We start from the raw sequence: 20,484 nt of genomic DNA, 5'->3' as shown, positions 1-20,484 counted from the left end.
TTCCCCTGTGGCCCATTGCACTTCCACCATGGCAGGCAGCCGGGAGTTCCTCCAAAGCAGCCCCTGCCCAGACACACCTGGTGGGTGAGAATTTCCTAGCTCAGTACTCCTCTACCATGGCTCCCACCCCACCAGAACTGAAGGGTGTGTGCACTCCACACAGGGGATATCACTTGAGTGCCTGGCACTGGTGGCCAGGGGGGCTTGTGTTTCAGGGTCCCATGGGACTGAAACAATTGGAGACATAGTTCTTGGCAGGCTACCACCCCCAGGGCATTACACAGACAACAGACTGAAACACATTCCTAGTCCTCCAGTGACCACTCCTTCAAGACTGGGAGAGATGGTTGTTTCACCTAATACATAGAAACAAACATAGAAAGTTAAGCAAAATGAGAAAATAGAGGAATATGTTCCAAATGAAAAAGCAAGATGAAACACCAGGAAAAAAACCACTAATGAAACAGAGATAAGCAATCTACCTGATAAAGAGTTCAAAGTAATGGTCATAAAGATGTTCACCAATCTCAGGAAAAGAATGGATGAACATGTAGAGAACTTCAACAAAGAGATCAAAAATATAAGAAGTTACCCACAGAGCTGAAGAATACACTGAACTGAAAAATATACTAGAGGAGTTCAACAGCAGACCAGATGAAGCAGAAGAAAGGATCGGTGACGTGGAAGACAAGGCATGGAACTCACCCAAATAGAGCAGCAAAAAGAAAAAAGAATTTAAACAGTGATTATAGCTTAAGAGATCTATGGGACAACATCAAGTGGAACAACATTTACATTACAGGGATCCCTGAAAGAGAAGAGAGAGATAAAAGGGACAGAAAACTTATTTGAATGAATAATGGCTGAAAACTTCCCTAACCTGGGAAAGGAAACAGACATCCAGATCCAAGAAGCTCAGAGAGTTCCAAATAAGATGAACCCAAAGAGATCCACACCGAGACCATTATAATCAAAATGTCAAAATTTAAAGATAAAGAGTGACTTTTAAAAGCAGCAAGAGAGATACAACATGTTATGTACAAGGGAACTCCCATAAAACTATCAGCAGATTTCTCAGCAGAAATCTTGCAGGCCAGGAGAGAGTGACATGATATATTCAAAGTGTCAAAAGCAAAAAATTTCCAACCAAGAATGCTCTACCTAGCAAGCTTATCAATCAGAATCAAAGGAGGAATAAAGAGTTTTTCAGATAAGCAAAAACTAAGGAAGTTCAACAATACTAAATTAGCCTTACAAGAAATATTAAAGGGACTTCTTTAAGCTGAAAAGAAAAGGTACTAGTTAGTAACAAGAAAACACAAGAAAGTAAAAATCTCACTGTTAAAGGTAAATATACAGTAAAGATAGTGAACTAATCAATTATAAAGCTAATATGAAGGTTAAAAGATAAAAGTAGTAAAAATAACTATAACTACAAAAATTAGTAAAGGGATACACAAAATAAAAAGATATAAAATGTGACATCAAAAACATAAAACATGGGAGGTGGGAGTAAAAATGTAGAGTCCTAGAATGTGTTAAAACTTAACTTGATATCAACTTAAAATAGACCGGAATGTATATAGGCTGATATATGTGAGCCTCATGGTAGCCAAAAAAGCAAAAACCTACAGTAGAATGAGATGAGAATGGAATGAGAATGGAATCTAAACACAACACAAAAGAGTCATCAAACCACAAGGAAAAAGAACAAGAAAAGAAGAAAGGAACAGATAGGAACTACAAAACAGCCAGAAAAAAAAAAATAACAAAATGGCAATAGGTACATACCTATCTATAATTACATTAAATGTAAATGGACTAAATGCTCCAATCAAAAGACATACAGTGGCTGAACGAATAAAAATAAAAGACCTTATTATATGTTCCCTCAAGACACTTACTTCAGATGTAAGGGCACACAAAGACTGAAAGTGAAGGGGTGGAAAAAGATGTCTCATGAAAATGGAAACCAAAAGAAAGCTGGAGTAGCTATACTTACATCAGACAAAATAGACTTAAAACAAAGAATGTAATAAAAGACAAAGATGGGCATTACATAATGATAAAGGGGTTAATCCAACAAGAAGATATAGCATTTGTAAATATATATGCACCCAATGTAGGAGCACCAAAACATATAAAGAAAACATTAACAGACCTAAAGGGAGAAACCAACAGCAATACAACAATAATAGGGGTCTTCTATATACCCAACTTACATCAATGGATAGATCATCCTGACAGAGAATCAATAAGGAAACATTGGCCTTAAATGACACATTAGACCACATGGACTTAACATATATATATATATATACATACACACACACATATATATATATATAGAACATTTCATCTAAAAGCAGCAGAATACACATTTTTCTCAAGTGCACATGGAACATTCTCTAGGATAGATCATCTCTTAGCCCGCAAAACAAGTCTCAATAAATTTAAGATTGAAACCATATCAAGTATCTGCTCAGATCACAATGGTATGACACTGGAAATGAATCACAAAAAGAAAACTGGAAAAATCACAAATATGTGGGGATTAAACAGCATGTTACTAAACAACCAGTGGGTCAATGAAGAAATCAAAGTGGAAATCAAGAAATACCTTAAGTTATAAGAAAATGGAAATACAATATTCCAAAATCTATAGGATGCAGCAGAAGCAGTTATAAGAGGGAAATTCATAGTGATACAGGCCTACCTCAAGAAATAAGAAAAATCTCAAATAAACAATCTAACATTACAGCTAAAGGAAACTAGCAAAAGAAGAGCAAACAAACCCAAAGTTAGTAGAAGGAAGGAAATAATAAAGATCAGAGTGAAAATAAATGAATTAGAGACTAAAAAAACAATGGGGGGGCGGAGTCAAGATGGCGACGTAAGCAGACTCAGAACTCACCTCCTCCCATGGACACAGCCAATTTACAACTACTCGTGGAAAAATTACCCCTGAGACAGAACTGAAAACTGGATCAGAGGAACTCCTGCAACAACGGACAATCCTAACTGAGGTAGAAGAGGCAGAGACTCCCTTCCGGAGAGGAAAAATGCTGCCTTCACAAGCTGCCAGCTTCACGGCCGCTGGGAGCAGCACACAGGTATGCAGCCTCCCTGGATGCGCGGGGGGCCCTGAGCCGGGGAGCGCCCCCGCTGTGGGCATTTTGTGGACCCAGCACAATCGAGACCAGCGCCATAATATCTGACTTTGCCTGCTACTAAAGCATTGGGGAGTACCCCCAGAAAACCCGGTTCACAAAGAAACTAAAACCGGCTCTTAAAGGGCCCACGCGCAAACTCACCCGTTTCAGAAAGTATCCTAAAATCACCACAAAGAAAGGTGCACAGTGCTTTGGTGACAAGAGACTCACCTAATAGGCCCTGAGTGCATCTCGGTGAGGGGTGAGACCTCTCCAGGGACTGGGACATTGGCAGCAGCCATTGTTGTGGCCTGATGTGGGCATGCTGACACAGACGCCATAGGAAGTCTCCCTGAGGCCTGCTAGCCCAGGTCTGCCCCACCCGCTAGAGCACCGATTTAATCCAGCTCAGCCAGGGCAGGCAGCCCACCCTAGAGACTGGCCCCGCCCAACAACAAGCCCCCAAGCAACTTGTGGGCCTGCATAGATTGGTGACTGGATTCTCTGCAGCCTGGCAACTGAGCCGACTTGAGCAGGGCAGGGTGTGCACAAGGAGTGGGTGGAGAGTGTGGGGCAGTGGCGGAGTGTGTGGGGCTCCCGCCGTGGAGAGACTGGGTCTGCTTGGGGAGGTCGGGGCGTGCACACTGGGCAGGACTGTGTTGACTGTGTGTGTGGACCTGTGGGCGGCAGGGCTTGTCAGCTGCAGAAGACTTGTGCTTCTCAAAGACCCACATAGGAGGTTTGCCCCACCTTCCAAAGCCTGAAACAATTGGGTGCTCCTGTGCCTGAGGCCAGCCCCCACCAGCTGCAATCCTCAGAGAGCTGACAAGAGACCTAATAGGCTAGAGGCTTACAGCAATTGTAAGGCCCTGAGCCTAACAACCTGCCACGCTGGGGGCGTACTCACTTAAAAGAAATACTGCAACACAAATGTGGTATTAGAACTTGCAGCCAACTGTGCTGGGGCTCCCCACACCTGATAAAGAGACCAAAGGGCCCACAACAACTACAAGCAGCTGAGCATTACAACAGCTGGCCAGGAGCATAACTCAGCCTCCCTGGGCGCCTATAGGGAGAGCAAACAGGCCACAACAGAAGGACACACGTAGCCCAAATAGGGGTCACCCCTGGAACATTGAGAACTGAGGGAAGCACGCTGGAAGCCTCCTAAGTCATCACTTACATAAGGTCACCTATCCAAGAGCAGGAGACGTAGCTGACCTACCTAATACATAGACACAAGCACAGGGAAAGAGGCAAAATGAGGAGGCAAAAGAATACATTCCAAGTAAGGGAACAGGACAAAACCCCAGAAAAGGAACTAAGTGAAACAGAAATGAGCAACCTACCCAACAGAGAGTTCAAATTAAGAGTGTTAAGGATGCTCACTGATCTGGGGAGAAGAATAGATGAACTCAGTGAGAATGTCAACAAAGAAATGGAAGAAATAAAAAAGAACCAATCAGAAATGAAGAATACAATACTGGAAATGAAAAATTCATTAGAGGGACTCAAAAGCAGAGTAGAGGATACAGAAGAACGGATCTGTGAGCTGGACGAAAGACTAGAAGAAATTACCCAAGGTGAACAGGTAAAAGAGAAAAGAATTAAAAAGAGTGAAGACAGTCTAAGGGACCTCTGGGACAACATCAAGCACACTAACATCCGTGTTATAGGTGTCCCGGAAGGAGAAGAGCGAGACAAGGGGACAGAGAATCTATTTCAAGAAATAATAGATGAAAACTTCCCTAACCTAAGGAAGGAAACAGACATCCAGGTACAGGAATCACAGAGAACACCAAACAAGATAAACCCAAAGAGGCCCACACCAAGACACATCATAATCAAAATGTCCAGAATTAAAGGTAAAGAGAGAATCCTAAAAGTCGCAAGAGAATGTCAAGTTACATACAAAGGAAACCCGATAAGGCTATCAGCTGACTTCTCAGCAGAAACCTTACAGGCTAGAAGAGAATGGCACGATATATTTAAAGTGCTAAAAGGAAAAAATTTACAGCCAAGAATACTTTACCCAGCAAGGTTATCATTCAAAATGGAAGGAGAGATCAAAGTTTTCCCAGATAAGCAAAAATTAAAGGAGTTTGTCACCAAGAAACCAGTGCTACAAGAAATGTTAAAGGGACTGATTTAAGGGGAAAAGAGAAGACCAAAAATAGGAAAAATTATCTATTTCCATGATTAGAACGTAATGGACACAAATGCACAAAAAAGAGGTTAGATATGATATCAAAAACATAAAAGGAGGGAGGAGGGGAGTTAAAGAGTATGGCTTTCAGACAGAGGTCAAACTAAAGTGACCATCAATTCTGTATAGAAGAAGAAAGGAACAGAGAAGGACTACTAAAACACTGAGAAAAAAAAAAAGTTAAAAAATGGCAGTAAGTACATACTTATCAATAGCTACTTTAAATGTCAATGGACTAAATGCTCCAATTAAAAGGCATAGGGTGGCTGACTGGATAAAAAAACAAGACCCATATATATTCTGCATACAAGAGACACACTTCAGACCTAAAGACACTCACAAACTGAAAGTGAAGGGATGGAAAAAGATACTCCATGAAAATGGCAATGAAAAGAAAGCTGGGGTAGCAGTACTCATATCAGACAAAATAGACTTTAAAACAAAAACTGTAAAAAGAGACAAAGAAGGGCGCTACATAATGATCAAGGGAACAATCCAACAAGAGGATATAACACTTGTAAATATCTACGCACCTAATGTAGGTGCACCTAAATATATAAAGCAATTATTAACAGACATAAAAACAGAAATAGACAGTAACACAATAATAGTAGGCGACTTTAACACTCCACTTACACCAACGGATAGATCATCCAAACAGAAGATCAATAAGGAAACATTGGCCTTAAATGACACACTAGAACAGATGGACCTAGTAGATATATACAGAGCATTCCATCCACAAACCGAAGAATACCCATTTTTTTCAAATGCACATGGAACATTCTCCAGGATTGATCACATATTAGGCCACAAAACAAGTCTCCATAAATTTGAGATTGAAATAATACCAAGCATCTTTTCTGACCACAACGGTATGAAACTAGAAATCAACTATAGGAAGAAAATCAGAAAAGCCACAAATATGTGGAGATTAAACAAAATGCTACTGAACAACGACTGGGTTAATGAAGAAATCAAAGAAGAAATCAAAAATTAGCTGGAGACAAATGAAAATGAAAATACGACATGCCAGAATTTATGGGATACAGCAAAAGCGGTTCTAAGAGGGAAGTTTATAGCGATACAGGCCTATCTCAACAAACAAGAAAAATCTCAAATAAACAATCTAACAATGCACCTAAAGGAATTGGAAAAAGAAGAACAAACAAAGCCCAAAATCAGTAGAAGAAGGGAAATAATAAAAATCAGAGCAGAAATAAATGAAATAGAGACCAAAAAAACAATAGAAAAAATTAACAAAACCAAGAGCTGGTTCTTTGAAAAGATCAACAAAATTGACAAATCTTTAGCTAGACTCACCAAGAAAAAAAGAGAGAAGGCACAAATAAGTAAAATCAGAAATGAAAGAGGAGAGGTTACAACAGACACCTCAGAAATACAAAAGATTATAAGAGAATACTATGAAAAGCTATATGCCAACCAATTCGACAATCTGGAAGAAATGGATAAATTCTTAGAATCATACAACCTTCCAAAACTGGATCAAGAAGAAGTAGAGAATTTAAATAGACCAATCACCAGTAAGGAGATCGAAACAGTAATCACAAACCTCCCCAAAAATAAAAGTCCAGGACCAGACGGCTTCCCTGGTGAATTCTACCAAACATTCAAAGAAGACTTAATACCTATCCTTCTCAAACTCTTCCAAAAAATTGAGGAGGAGGGGAAGCTCCCTAACTCATTCTACGAAGCTGACATTACCCTGATACCAAAACCAGACAAGGACAACACAAAAAAAGAAAATTACAGGCCAATATCACTGATGAACATCGATGCAAAAATCCTCAACAAAATACTGGCAAATCTCATACAACAATACGTTAAAAAGATTATACACCATGATCAAGTGGGATTTATTCCAGGGATGCAGGGATGGTTTAACATTCACAAATCCATCAATGTAATACACCACATTAATAAAATGAAGAATAAAAATCACATGATCATCTCAATAGGTGCAGAGAAAGCATTTAACAAGATACAGCATCCATTTATGATAAAAACTGTGAATAAAATGGGTATAGAAGGAAAGTACCTCAACATAATAAAGACCATATATGAGAAACCCACAGCTAATATCATCCTCAATGGTGAAAAACTGAAAGCCATCCCTCTAAGAACAGGAACCAGACAAGGATGCCCACTGTCACCACTCCTGTTTAACATAGTACTGGAAGTTCTAGCCAGAGCAATCAGGCAAGAGAAAGAAATAAAAGGGATCCAAATTGGAAAGGAAGAAGTGAAACTGTCACTATTTGCAGATGACATGATTATACATATAGAAAACCCTAAACAATCCACCAGAAAACTTTTAGAAGTAATAAATGAATATGGTAAAGTTGCAGGATACAAAATCAACATACAAAAATCAGTTGCATTTCTATACACTAACAACGAAGTAGCAGAAAGAGAAATTAAGAATACCATCCCATTTACAATTGCAACAAAAAGAATAAAATATCTAGGAATAAACTTAACCAAAGAGGTGAAAGATCTGTACACTGAAAACTATAAAACATTTCTGAAAGAAATTGAAGAAGACACAAAGAAATGAAAAGATATTCCGTGCTCTTGGATTGGAAGAATTAACATAGTTAAGATGTCCATACTTCCTAAAGCCATCTATAGATTCAATGCAATCCCTATCAAAGTTCCAACAACATTTTTCACAGAAATAGTACAAAGAATCCTAAAATTTATATGGAACAACAAAAGACCCCAAATAGCTAAAGGAATCCTGAGAAAAAAGAACAAAGCTGGAGGTATCACACTCCCTGATTTCAAAATATACTACAAAGCTATAGTAACCAAAACAGCATGGTACTGGCACAAAAACAGACACACAGATCAATGGAATAGAATCGAAAGCCCAGAAATAAACCCACACATCTATGGACAGCTAATCTTTGACAAAGGAGCCAAGAACATACAATGGGGAAAAGAAAGTCTCTTCAACAAATGGTGTTGGGAAAACTGGATAGCCATATGGAAAAACATGAAAGTAGACCCTTACCTTATACCATACACAAAAATTAACTCCAAATGGATTAAAGACTTGAATGTAAGACCTGAAACTGTGAAACTTCTAGAAGAAAACATAGGCAGCACGCTCTTCGACATTGGTCTTAGCAACATCTTTTCCAACACCACGTCTGACTGGGCAAGAGAAATAATAGAAAAAATAAACAAATGGGACTACATCAAACTAAAAAGCTTCTGCACAGCAAAGGAAACCATCAATAAAAGGAAAAGACAAACCTAACAATTGGGAGAAGATATTTGCAAACCATACTTCTGATAAGGGCTTAATCTCCAAAATATATAAAGAACTCATGCATCTCAACAACAAAAAAACTACCAACCCAATTAAAAAATGGGCAAAAGACCTGAACAGACATTTCTCCAAAGAAGATATACAGATGGCCAACAGACACATGAAAAGATGTTCAAAATCACTAACTATCAGGGAAATGCAAATCAAAACTACAATGAGATATCACCTCACGCCCGTCAGAATGGCTATAATTAATAAGACGGGAAACAACATGTGTTGGAGAGGATGTGGAGAGAAGGGAACTCTCATACACTGCTGGTGGGAGTGCAAACTGGTGCAGCCACTATGGAAAACAGTATGGAGATTCCTCAAAAAATCAAGGATAGAACTACCATATGATCCAGCTATTCCACTGCTGGGTATTTATCCAAAGAACTTGAAAACAGCAATTTGTAAAGGTATGTGCACCCCTGTGTTCATTGCAGCGTTATTCACAATAGCCAAGACTTGGAAGCAACCTAAGTGCCCATCAAGGGACGAATGGATAAAGAAGCTGTGGTATATATACACAATGGAATGCTACTCAGCCATAAGAAACGATGAAATCCAGCCATTTGTGACAACATGGATGGACATTGAGGGTATAATACAAAGTGAAATAAGTCAGAGGGAGAAGGTCAAATACCGTATGATTTCCTTCATTAAGTAGTAGATAATAACAACAGTAAACAAACACATAGGGACAGAGATTGGATTGGTGGTTACCAGAGAGGAAGGGGGGAGGGAGGAGGGTGAAAGGGATAATTCGGTACATGTATGTGGTGATGGGTTGTAATTAGTATTTTGGTGGTGAACATGATGTAATCTATGCAGAAATAGAAATACAATGATGTACACCTGAAATTTTTACAATGTTATAAACCAATGTTACTGCAATAAACAACAAAATTAAAAAAATAAATAAATAAATAAACAAGAGAAAAGATCAATAAAACCAAGAGCTGGGCCCTTGAAAAGATAAACCAAATTGACAAGGCTTTAACTAGGTTAACCAAGAAAAAAGAGAGAGGATTCAAATAATTAAAATCTGAAATGAAAGAGGAGACATTACAACTGATACCACAGAAATACAAAAGATCATAAGAGACTACTACGAACAATTATACACCAACAAATTGGACAACCTAGAAGAAATGGATAAATTCCTAGAAACATAAAATCTTCTAAGACTGAACCAAGAAGAAATAGAAGATCTGAATAGACCAATTGCAGTTATGTGGCACATAATGATGTTTCAGTCAACAACAGATCACATATACAACAGTGGTCCTATTAGATTACCATATAGTCTAGGTAGTAGACTATGTAGTAGGCTATACCATCTAAGTTTGTAGAAGCACACTTTATGATATTTGCACAACAACGAAATCATCTAATGACTCAGAACATACCCCGTCATTAAGGAATGCATGACTGTACTAGTAAGGAGATTGAATCTGTAATAAAAAATCTCCTAGCACACAAAAGTTCAGGACCAGATGGTTTCACTGGTAAGTTCTACCAAACATTCAAAGAAAATTTAATACCTATCCTTCTCAAATTCTTCCAAAAAATTGAAGAGAAGGAAAGGCTTCCAAACTCATTTTATGAGGCAAGCATTACCCTGATACTAAAACCAGAAAAGTATATCACAAAAAAAGAAAAATACAGGGCAATATCACCAATGAACATAGACGCAAAAGTCCTCAACAAAATATCAGCAAACTGAATTCAACAATACATTAAAAGGATCATACAGGGGACTCAGGGATGGTTCAACATCTGCAAATCAGTCAGTTGATACACCACATTAACAAAATGAAGGACAAAAATCATATGATCATCTCAATAGATGCGGAAAAAGCAGTTAACAAAATCCAACATCCATTTATGATAAAAACTCTCAACAAAATAGGTATAGAGGGAATGTACCTCAACATAATAAAGGCCATATATGACAAATCCACAGCTAACATCGTGCTCAACAGTGAAAAGCTGAAAGCTTTCCCTCTAAGATCAGGAACAAGACAAGGATGCCCACTCTTTCCGCTTTTATTCAACTTGTTATTGGCAGTTCTAACCAGAGCAATTAGGTAAGAAAAAGAAATAAAATCATCCAAATTGGAAAGGAAGAAGTAAGACTGTCATTATGCGTAGATGATGTGATACTATATATAGAAAACTCTAAAGACCCCACCAAAAAACTGCTAGAACTAATAAGTGAATTCAGTAAAGTTGCAGCATACAAAATCAGCATACGGAAATCTTTGACGTTTCTATAACTAACAATGAACTATCACAAAGAGAAATATAGAAATAAATTCCATTTACAATTGCAAGAAAAAAAATAAAATATCTAGAAATAAATTAACCAAGGAGGTGAAAGACCTGTACACTGGAAACCATAAGACATTGAAGAAGACACAAATAAATGGAAAGATATTCCATGTTCCTGAATTGGAATAATTGATATTATTAAAATGTCCATACTACCAAAAGCAATCTATAGATTCAATGCAATCCCTACTAAAATTCCAAAGGCATTTTTCAAAGAATTAGAACAAGTAATTCTAAAATTTGTATGGAACCACAAAAGATCCTGAATAGCCAAAGAAATCTTGACAAGGAAGAATAAAATTGGAGGTATCACGCTCCCTGATTTCAAAGTATACTACAAAGCTACAGCAATCAAAACAGTGTGGTAGGGGCTGGCCCGGTGGCATAGTGGTTAAGTTCATGTGCTCTGCTTCAGCAGCCCAGGGTTCACAAGTTCGGACCCCGGGCACAGACCTATCCACCACATATCAAGCCATGCTGTGGCAGGTGTCTCACTTATAAAGTAGAGGAAGATGGGCATGGATGTTAGCCCAGGGCCAGTCTTCCCCAGCCAAAAGAGGAGGATTCACAACAGTTGTTAGTTCAGGGCTAATCTTCCTCACAAACAAAACAAAACAAAACACAATGTGGTATTGGCAGAAAAACAGACACACAGATCAATGGAACAGAATAGGCAGCCAAGAAATAAACCCACACAAATAAGGACAATTTACAACAAAGGAGTTAAGAACATACAATGAGGAAAGGAAAATCTCTTCAATAAATGATGTTGGGAAAACTGGACAGCCACATGTAAAAAACGAAACCAGACCATTATCTTACACCATACACAAAAATTAACTCAAAATGTATTAAAGACTTGAATGTAAGACCTTAAACCATAAAATTCCTAGAAGAAAACATAGGCAGTAAGCTCCTTAACATTGGTCTTAGTGATTGTTGTTTGTTTTTTTGTTTTTTGTATATGACTCCAAAGGCAAGAGGAAAAAAGAGCAAAAATAATGAGATTACCTCAAACTAAAAAGCTCTGCACAGCAAAGGAAATCATCAAGAAAATGAAAAGGCAACATACCGATTAGAAGAAGATATTTGCAAATCATATATCCAATAAGGGGTTAATATTCAAAATATATAGAGAATTAGCACAACTCAGCAGCACCAGCAAAAAACTGAATTGAGAAATGGGAAGAGGATCTGAATAAACATTTTTCCAAAGAAGATATACAGATGGCCAGCAGACACATGAAAAAATGTACAACATCGCTAATTATTGGGAGAATGCAAATCAAAACCACAATGAGATATCACTTCACACTTGTTAGAATGGCTCTTATCAAAAAGACAAGAGATAACAAGTATTGTAGAGGATGTGGAGAAAAGGGAATCTTTGTGCAATGTTGGTGGGAAGGTAAACTGATGCAGCCACTATGGAAAACAGTATGGAGACTCCTCAAAAAATTAAGAATAGATTGTCATATGACCAGGCTATTCCACTTTTGGGTATTTTCCCAAAGAATACGAAAACACTAATTTGAAAAGATATATGCACTCCTATGTTCATTGCAGCATTATTTACAATAGCCAAGATATAGAAATAACCTAAGTGTCCATGAATGAATGAATGGATAAAAAAGATGTGGTATATACATCCAATGGAATACTACTCAGCCATAAAAAAGGAAATATTGCCATTTGCAACAACATGGATGGACCTTGAGAGTATTATGTTAAGCTAAATAAGTCAGATGTAAAAAGACAAATGCCATATGATTTCACTTATAAGTGGAATCTAAAAAAACAAAACAAACAAATGTAAAAAAACAAAAAAAATCATAGACACAGAGAACAGATTGGTGGTTACCAGAGGGAAAGGGGGGTGGAGGGAGAGCAAAATGGATAAAGAGGATCAATTGTATGGTGATAGATGGTAACAAGACTTACAGTGGTGATCACCATGTAGTGTCTACAAATATCATATTATAATGTTATACACCTGAAATATATATAATGTTGTTTACTACTTTTACCACAATAAAAACAAATAATTGAGATGAAATGGACAAATTCTATAAACACACATATAAAACTGCCTCAAGAAGAAATAGAAAATATGAACAGACCTATAATGACAAAGAAAGCCCAGGGTAAGATGGCTTCACTGGTGAATTCATCAATCATTTAAAGAAGAATTGACACCAATCCTTCTCAAACTCTTCTAAAAAATAGAATAGGCAGAATTATTTCCCAACTCATTAGGAAGGCCAGAATTACTATGACATTAACACCAGATTAAGAAAAGAAAACTTTAGACCAATATCCCTTACAGACATAGACGCAAAAATTCTCAACAAAATACTAACAAAATGAATCTAGCAAATATTAAGAAGATTCTACATCATGACTGCATTTATACCAGGAATGAAAGAGTGGTTCAGCATATGAAAATCACATTCATCAAATGAAAGGAAAAAACCACATGATCGATCATCTCAATCTATACAGAAAAAACTTTTAACAAAATCCATTACTATTTAATGATAAAAATACTCAACAAACTAGGAATAGAAGGGAACCTCCTCAATATGACAAAGTGCATTTGTGAAAAATTTACTATTAGCATTATACTCAATGGTGAAAGACTGAAAACTTCTCTCCTAAGATCAAGAACAAGATGAGGATGCCTGCTTTCACCACTTTTGTTCAACATCGTACTGGAAATTCTAGCCAGAGCAATTAGGCAAGAAAAAGAAATAAAAGATAAAAATTTGAAAAGAAGAAGTAAAATTATCTCTATTTGCACATACATGATCTTATATGTAGAAAAATACCATAGAATCCACTTAAAAAACACATTACAGCTAATAAATGAATTTAGCAAAGTTGTAAGTTACAAGATTAGCACATAAAAATCAGTTGTATTTCTACACAATAGCAATGAATAAAGAAATAAAATCAAGAAAACAATTCCATTTATGACAGTATCAGAAAGAATAAAGTACTTAGCAATAAATTTGGTTAGGGGGTGTAAGAATTGTACACTGAAAACTACAAAACATTGTTGAAATAAATTAAAGAATACATAAATGAATGGAAACACATTCCATGTTCACGAATCAAAGGGCTTAATATTGTTAAGATGGCAATACTCCCCAAATTGATCTACAGATTCAACACAATCTCCGTCAGAATTCCATCTGGCTTGTCTGTAGAAGAAAGACTTTGAAAAACTGATTCTAAAATTCACATAGAATTGCAAGGGACCCAAAATAGCCAAAACAATCTTGGAAAAGAACGAAATTGGAGGACTCACACTTGCTGATTTCAAAACTTACTACAAAGCTACAGGAATTAAAATAGTGTGGTACTAGCATAAAGACAGACACATAGAACAATGGAATAGAGAGCCCAGAAATAATCCATAGCATATATGGCCAAATGATTTTTGACAAGGGTGCCAAGGCCATTCAATGGGGAAAGGAACAGTCTTTTTCACAGACTATGTTGGGACACTGGATATCTACACTGAAAAGAATGAAGTTGGACTCCTACCTTACCATTTACAAAATACATCAAAAGGGATCAAAGACCTAAACGTGAGGACTAAAGCTATAAAAATATTAGAAGAAAATATACGGGTAAATCTTCATGACCTTATATTGGAAATAGCCCTTGTGTAGGATGTTTTGTAGGATATTACACAAGGATCAGCCCTTGTGCAACATGAACCGGAAACGGATATTTGTTGTAATAATCTAAAGTTGTTGACTATGTAGCATGACTCAATGAAAGCTCACCAGAAGCCCGAGGGCAATGGAGCCAAGTAGGGCAGCCCATAAAGGCAGCCTCTGTGGTCACAGAGCAGGGTTATGGGGAGGTGGAGAGTGGGCCTGGAAGGGCACTCAGAAGGCATCCAGCCCAATGGCCAGGGTCCCCTTCTTTAGGCTTTTGCCCTCAGCAGCCATGTCTCTCTGCAGGCCAAGAACCTAGCCTGAGTCGGAGCTGGTGGCATGATCCCTGGGTCACTGGGTGTTCTCCCAGACTGACACCACCTCCTGGAGGAAATCCTAATAGTGCTTCATTTATCTTTGTATCTTCTGTGCCCAACGCTTGCTCATGGGTTATGTAATAAAGATGTAGATGTTAACACAGTGTGGGTAGAAACACTTATTTCTGACTCATTAGTTTCACAGGATCATATTACACAATTTACCTATTCCTCTTCCAACCCATATAAGACTCTCTGGGATTAATCTCTTTGAAAAATTAATTTGAAAAGGCTCTTTGTTGTTAAAATATTTATTGGCCAGAGTGTGGTATGACTTGAACAATGTGCTTCTCAAATATCTACTGTAAATGCTCCATCTTGAGTCTCTAGTTCTTAGAGTTCCTAGTCTTCTCTAATTCCACAGAAATCAGCACTGTTTAAAGGTCAACCTTCCTTTAGTGAAAAACAATAGAAACTAAATACCCTGAGTACAATCAGGATAGAAAAACCTAAAGTTCAACCCTGAAACTTAGTATCAGGTATCACCTATTCTTATCCCCAATTTTCTCTTGACTTAAAGCTATTGCTGGGTAATCTGACTCTGCATAGAGGCTCAAAGATGAAATTGTGAGAGTAGTAAAATGCAGAGAATCACAGATGTGTCCCCCCCAAAAGATATTTTAATAAGTGAATGTGGCGGCTTTTATGTCCCATTGTTATCACTGCTGGGCATTTCTCTTCCCATTGGTACTACAATGAAGTGAAATATTTGGTTTCCATCTCGTCTACAAGGTGTGAGCTGCTGGATGAACCTCATCATATGCAAATATGTATTCTCTGTGCCTAACTTAGGCCATGGCACCTAGGAAAGCTCAATAAGTATTTTATGAATGAATGATTTTCCCAGATTGTAATAGTAAGACTAATTGCTAAGTGTACTGATTGCTTACTCTGAGTCATGCACTACGCTAAGCACCTTACATGTACTATCTCATCTAATTCCACAGTAACTCAGTGAGGTTGATACTATTTATCCTTATTTTGCTGATTTAAAACCAGTGTTTTGAGATGTTAAGTGACTTTCCCAAGTTAGTCTTTAAAATATATCTAGAATTTGATTACTTATCACCACTTTACTGCTTTCACCTGGTCCAAGTCAACATCATTTCTCACCTAGATGTAGTGTTCTCTAAATATCAATTAGCTCAGCATAGCTTATAATATTGTTCAGATCCTTTATGTCTTCACAGAATTTTTTGTCTAGTTGTTCTATCAATTGCTGAGAAAAGGGTTTAAAATCTATAGCCATACTTGTGAAATTGTCTATTTCTCTCATTAATTCTGTGAATTTAGACATGTATTTAGAAACTCTGTTATTGGGTATGTACACATTCATTATTGTTTTGTCTCCCTTTTATTATTTTGAAATATCCCTCTTTCTTTCTCATGATATCTTTCCCTCGAAGTCTACTTTATTTGATATTAATATAACTGCTGCAGTTTTTCTTTTGTGTGTGAGCAAGATTGGCCCTGAGCTAACATCTGCTGCCAATCTTCCTCTTTTTGCTTGAGGAAGATTAACTCTGAGCTAAAATATGTGCCAATCTTCCCCTATTCTGTATATGGGATGACACCACAGCATGGCTTGATGAGCAGTGTGTAGGCCTGCATGTGGGATCTGAACCCGCGAACCTCATGCTGCCAGAGTGGAGCACCTGAACTTAACCACTATGCCACCCAGCCAGCCCCTGATCCAGTCTTTTTATTCTTACTGTTTGTATGATAAATTTTTTTCATCTACTTAGTTTCAACCTATCTGTGTCTTTATATTTAAAGTACATCTCTTATAGACAACACATAGTTGGATTTTCCTTTTTTATCCACTCTAACAATCTCTGCCTTTTCATTTGAGTCTTTAGTCTATTAAGACTTAATGTAATTATTGATATGGTTGGATTCGGGTCTACCATTTTACTATTTGTTTCACTTTGACTCCTGTGTTTTTTTATTCCTCTTTTTCCTCTTTCCTACCTTTTTTGGATTATTTGAATATATTTTAGAATTCCATTTTAATTTACCCACTAGCTTTTTAGCTATACTTTTTTGCATTTTTTAGTGGCTTTTATAGAGATTACAATTCACATCTCTAACTTTTAACAGTCTGCTGTGAGTTAATATTGTACTACTTCACATAAAATGGGGAAAACTTGCAAGTGTGTAGGTTCATTTACCAACCCCATATGCTATAGATGTCATGTGCATTACATCTACATTTATTATAAGCCCTACAATACAATTTTATAATTTTTGCTTCTAACAGTTCATGTGAATTTTAAGGAAATTAAGGGAAAATAGTCTTTTTAAAAAACTTTTATTTTATTGAGGTCACAATAGTTTATAACATTGTGAAATTTCAGTTGTACATTATTATTTGTCAGTCACCATATATATGTGCCCCTTTACCCCTTATGACCACCCCCCAAACCCCTTCCCGTCTGATAACCACTAACCTGTTCTCTGTCCATTTGTTCATTTATCTTCCACATAAGAGCGAAATCATGCAGTGGTTATCTTTCTCTGTCTAGCTTATTTTGCTTAACACCATATACTCAAGGTCCATCCATGTTGTTGCAAATGGGACAATTTTGCCTTTTTTACGTCTGAGTAATATTCCATTGTATATATATACACCACATCTTCTATATCCATTCATCAGTCAGTGGGCACTTGGGTTGCTTCCACATCTAGGCTATTGTGAATAATGCTGCAATGAACATAGGGGTGCATAAATGTCTTTCAATTGTTAATTTCAAGGTCTTTGGATAAATACCAGTAGTGGGATAGCTGGGTCATATGGTAGTTCTATTTTTAATGTTTTGAGAAATCTCCATACTGTTTTCTATAGTGGTTGCACAAGTTTGCATTCCCACTAGCAGTGTAGGAGGGTTCCCTTTTCTCTACATCCTTTCCAACATGTTATTTTTTATCTTGGTAATTATAGCCATTCTGATGGGTGTAAGGTGATATCTGATTGTAGTTTTGATTTGCATTTCCCTAAGGATTAGTGATATTGATCCTCTTTTCATCTGCCTATTGTTGTACATCTTCTTTGTAAAAATGTCTGTTCATATCCTCTCCTGATTTTTTGATGAGGTTGCTTGTTTTTTTGTTGTTAAGTTGTATGAGCTCTTTACATATTTGGGAGATTAACCCCTTGTCAGATATATGATTTGCAAATATTTTCTCCCAATTGGTGGGTTGTCTTTTCATTTTGTTCATGGTTTCCTTTGCCTGGCAGAAGCTTTTTAGTCTGATGAAGTCCCATTTTTTAATTTTTTCTTTTGTTTCCCTTGCCCAGGTAGATATGGTATTTGAAAAGATGCTGCTAAGAATGATGTCAAAGAGTTTACTGCATTTTCTTCTAGAAGTTTTATGGTTTCACATCTTACCTTCAAGTCTTGAATCCATTTTGAGTTAATTTTGTGTATGGGGAAAGATAATAGTCTACTTTCATTCTTTTGCACGTGGTTGTCCAGTTTTCTCAACACCATTTATTGAAGAGACTTTCCTTCTCCATTGTATGTTCTTGGCTCCTTTGTCAAAGATTAGCTGTCCATAGATGTGTGGGTTTATATCTGGGCTTTGAATTCTGTTCCATTGATCTGTGTGTCTATTTTTCTGCCAGTACCATGTTGTTTTGATTACTGTAGCTTTGTATTGTATTTTGAAGCCAGGGATTGTGATGCCTCCAGCTTTGTTCTTTTTTCTCAGGGTTGCTTTAGATATTCAGGGTCTTTTGTTGCCCCATGTGAATTTTAGGATTCTTTATTCTAATTTCCGTGAAGAATGTCCTTGGGATTCTGATTGGGATTGCACTGAATCTGTAGATTGTTTTAAGTAGTATGGACATTTTAACTATGTTTATTCTTCCAACCCATGTGCATGGAATATCTGTGCATTTCTTTATGTCATCATTGATTTCTTTCAATAATGTCTTATGGTTTTCATTGCATAGGTCTTTTACCTACTTGGTTAAATTTATTCCTAGATATTTTATTCTTTTTGTTGCGATTGTAAATCAGATTGTATTCTTGAGTTCTCCTTCTGTTAGTTCATTATTAGGGTATAGATGCAACTTATTTTGGGGGGGGTCAGGAAGATTGGCCCTGAGCTAACGTCTATTGCCAATATTCCTCTTTTTTCACTTGAGGAAGACTTGCCCTGAGATAACATCTGTGCAAATCCTTCTCTATTTTGTATGTGGGACACCACCACAACATGGCTTAACGAGTGGTGTGTAGGTCTATGCCTGCGATCTGAACCTCAAGCCACAAAAGCAGTGTGTGCAAACTTAAGCACTATGCCACTGGGCCGGCCCTGAAATGCAACTGATTTTTGTACGTTGATATTGTACCCTGCAACTTTACTGTATTTGTTGATTATTTCTAATAGTTTTCCAATGGATTCTTTAGGGTTTTCTACATATAGAATCATGTCATCTGCAAATAGTGAGAGTTTCACTTCTTCCTCACCAATTTAGATACGTTTTATTTCTTTTTCTATTTCTAATTGCTCTGGCCAAAACCTCCAGCACTATGTTGAATAGGAGGGGTGAGAGTGGGCACCCTCGTCTTGTTCCTGTTCTCAGTGGGATGGCTTTCAGTTTTTCCCCATTGAGTATGATGTTGGCTGTGGATTTGCCATATATGGCCTTTATTATGTTGAGCTCCTTTCCTTCTATACCTATTTTATTGAGAGTTTTTATCATAAATGGGTATTGGATCCTGCCAAATGCTTTCTCTGCATCTTTTGAGATGATCATGTGGTTTTTATTCCTCATTTTGTTAATGTGGTGTATCACATTGATTGATTTGCGGATGTTGAACCATCCCTGTGTCCCTGGTATAAACCCCACTTGATCATGGTGTATGATCCTTTTCATGTATTGCTGTATTCAGTTTGCCAAATTTTGTTAAAGATTTTTGCATGTACGTTCATCTACACGTGATATCGGCTTGTAATTTTCCTTCTTTGTGTTGTTCTTGTCTGGCTTTGGGATCAGGGTGATATTGGCCTCGTGGAATGAGTTAGGAAGCATTCCATCTTCTTCAATTTTCTGGAATAGTTTGAGAAGGATAAATATGATTTCTTCTTTTAATGTTTGGTAGAAGTCTCCTGAGAAGCCATCTGGTCCTGGACTTTTATTTTTGGGGAGGTTTTTGATTACTATTTCAATCTCTTTACTTGTGATTGGTCTATTCATGTTCTCTATTTCTTCTTGATTCCATTTTGTGAGGTTGTATGAGTCTAAGAATTTATCTGTTTCTTCTAGATTGTCCAATTTTTTGGCATGTAGTTTTTCATACCATTCTCTTATAATCCTTTGTATTTCTGTATCCATTGTTATTTCTTCTCTTTCATTTCTAACTTTATTTATTTGAGCCAACAGAGCCCATCTGTGTTTGCC

General features: G+C 37.2%; 1 protein-coding gene across 2 annotated transcripts in view; it reads right to left on the bottom strand.

Annotated features, from left to right (window-relative positions):
- The window catches only part of IL33 (interleukin 33), a 53,594-nt gene extending 50,149 nt beyond the window's left edge, over positions 1-3,445 (bottom strand). The window contains exon 1 of one of the 2 annotated variants that reach the window (XM_087444560.1): positions 3,384-3,445. The gene's annotated coding sequence lies outside the window, so the exon portion shown is untranslated. The remainder of the gene's footprint in view (positions 1-3,383) is intronic. The other variant, XM_087444561.1, reaches the window with a different exon arrangement.
- Positions 3,446-20,484: the final 17,039 nt, after the last annotated feature.

Source organism: Ceratotherium simum, chromosome 20 (assembly GCF_057802395.1).
Source record: "Ceratotherium simum simum isolate JZ-2026a chromosome 20, ASM5780239v1, whole genome shotgun sequence".
NCBI lineage: Eukaryota > Metazoa > Chordata > Mammalia > Perissodactyla > Rhinocerotidae > Ceratotherium > Ceratotherium simum.
The sequence above is the reverse complement of the archived record's forward strand: the minus strand, read 5'-3'. Positions and strand labels throughout refer to the sequence as shown.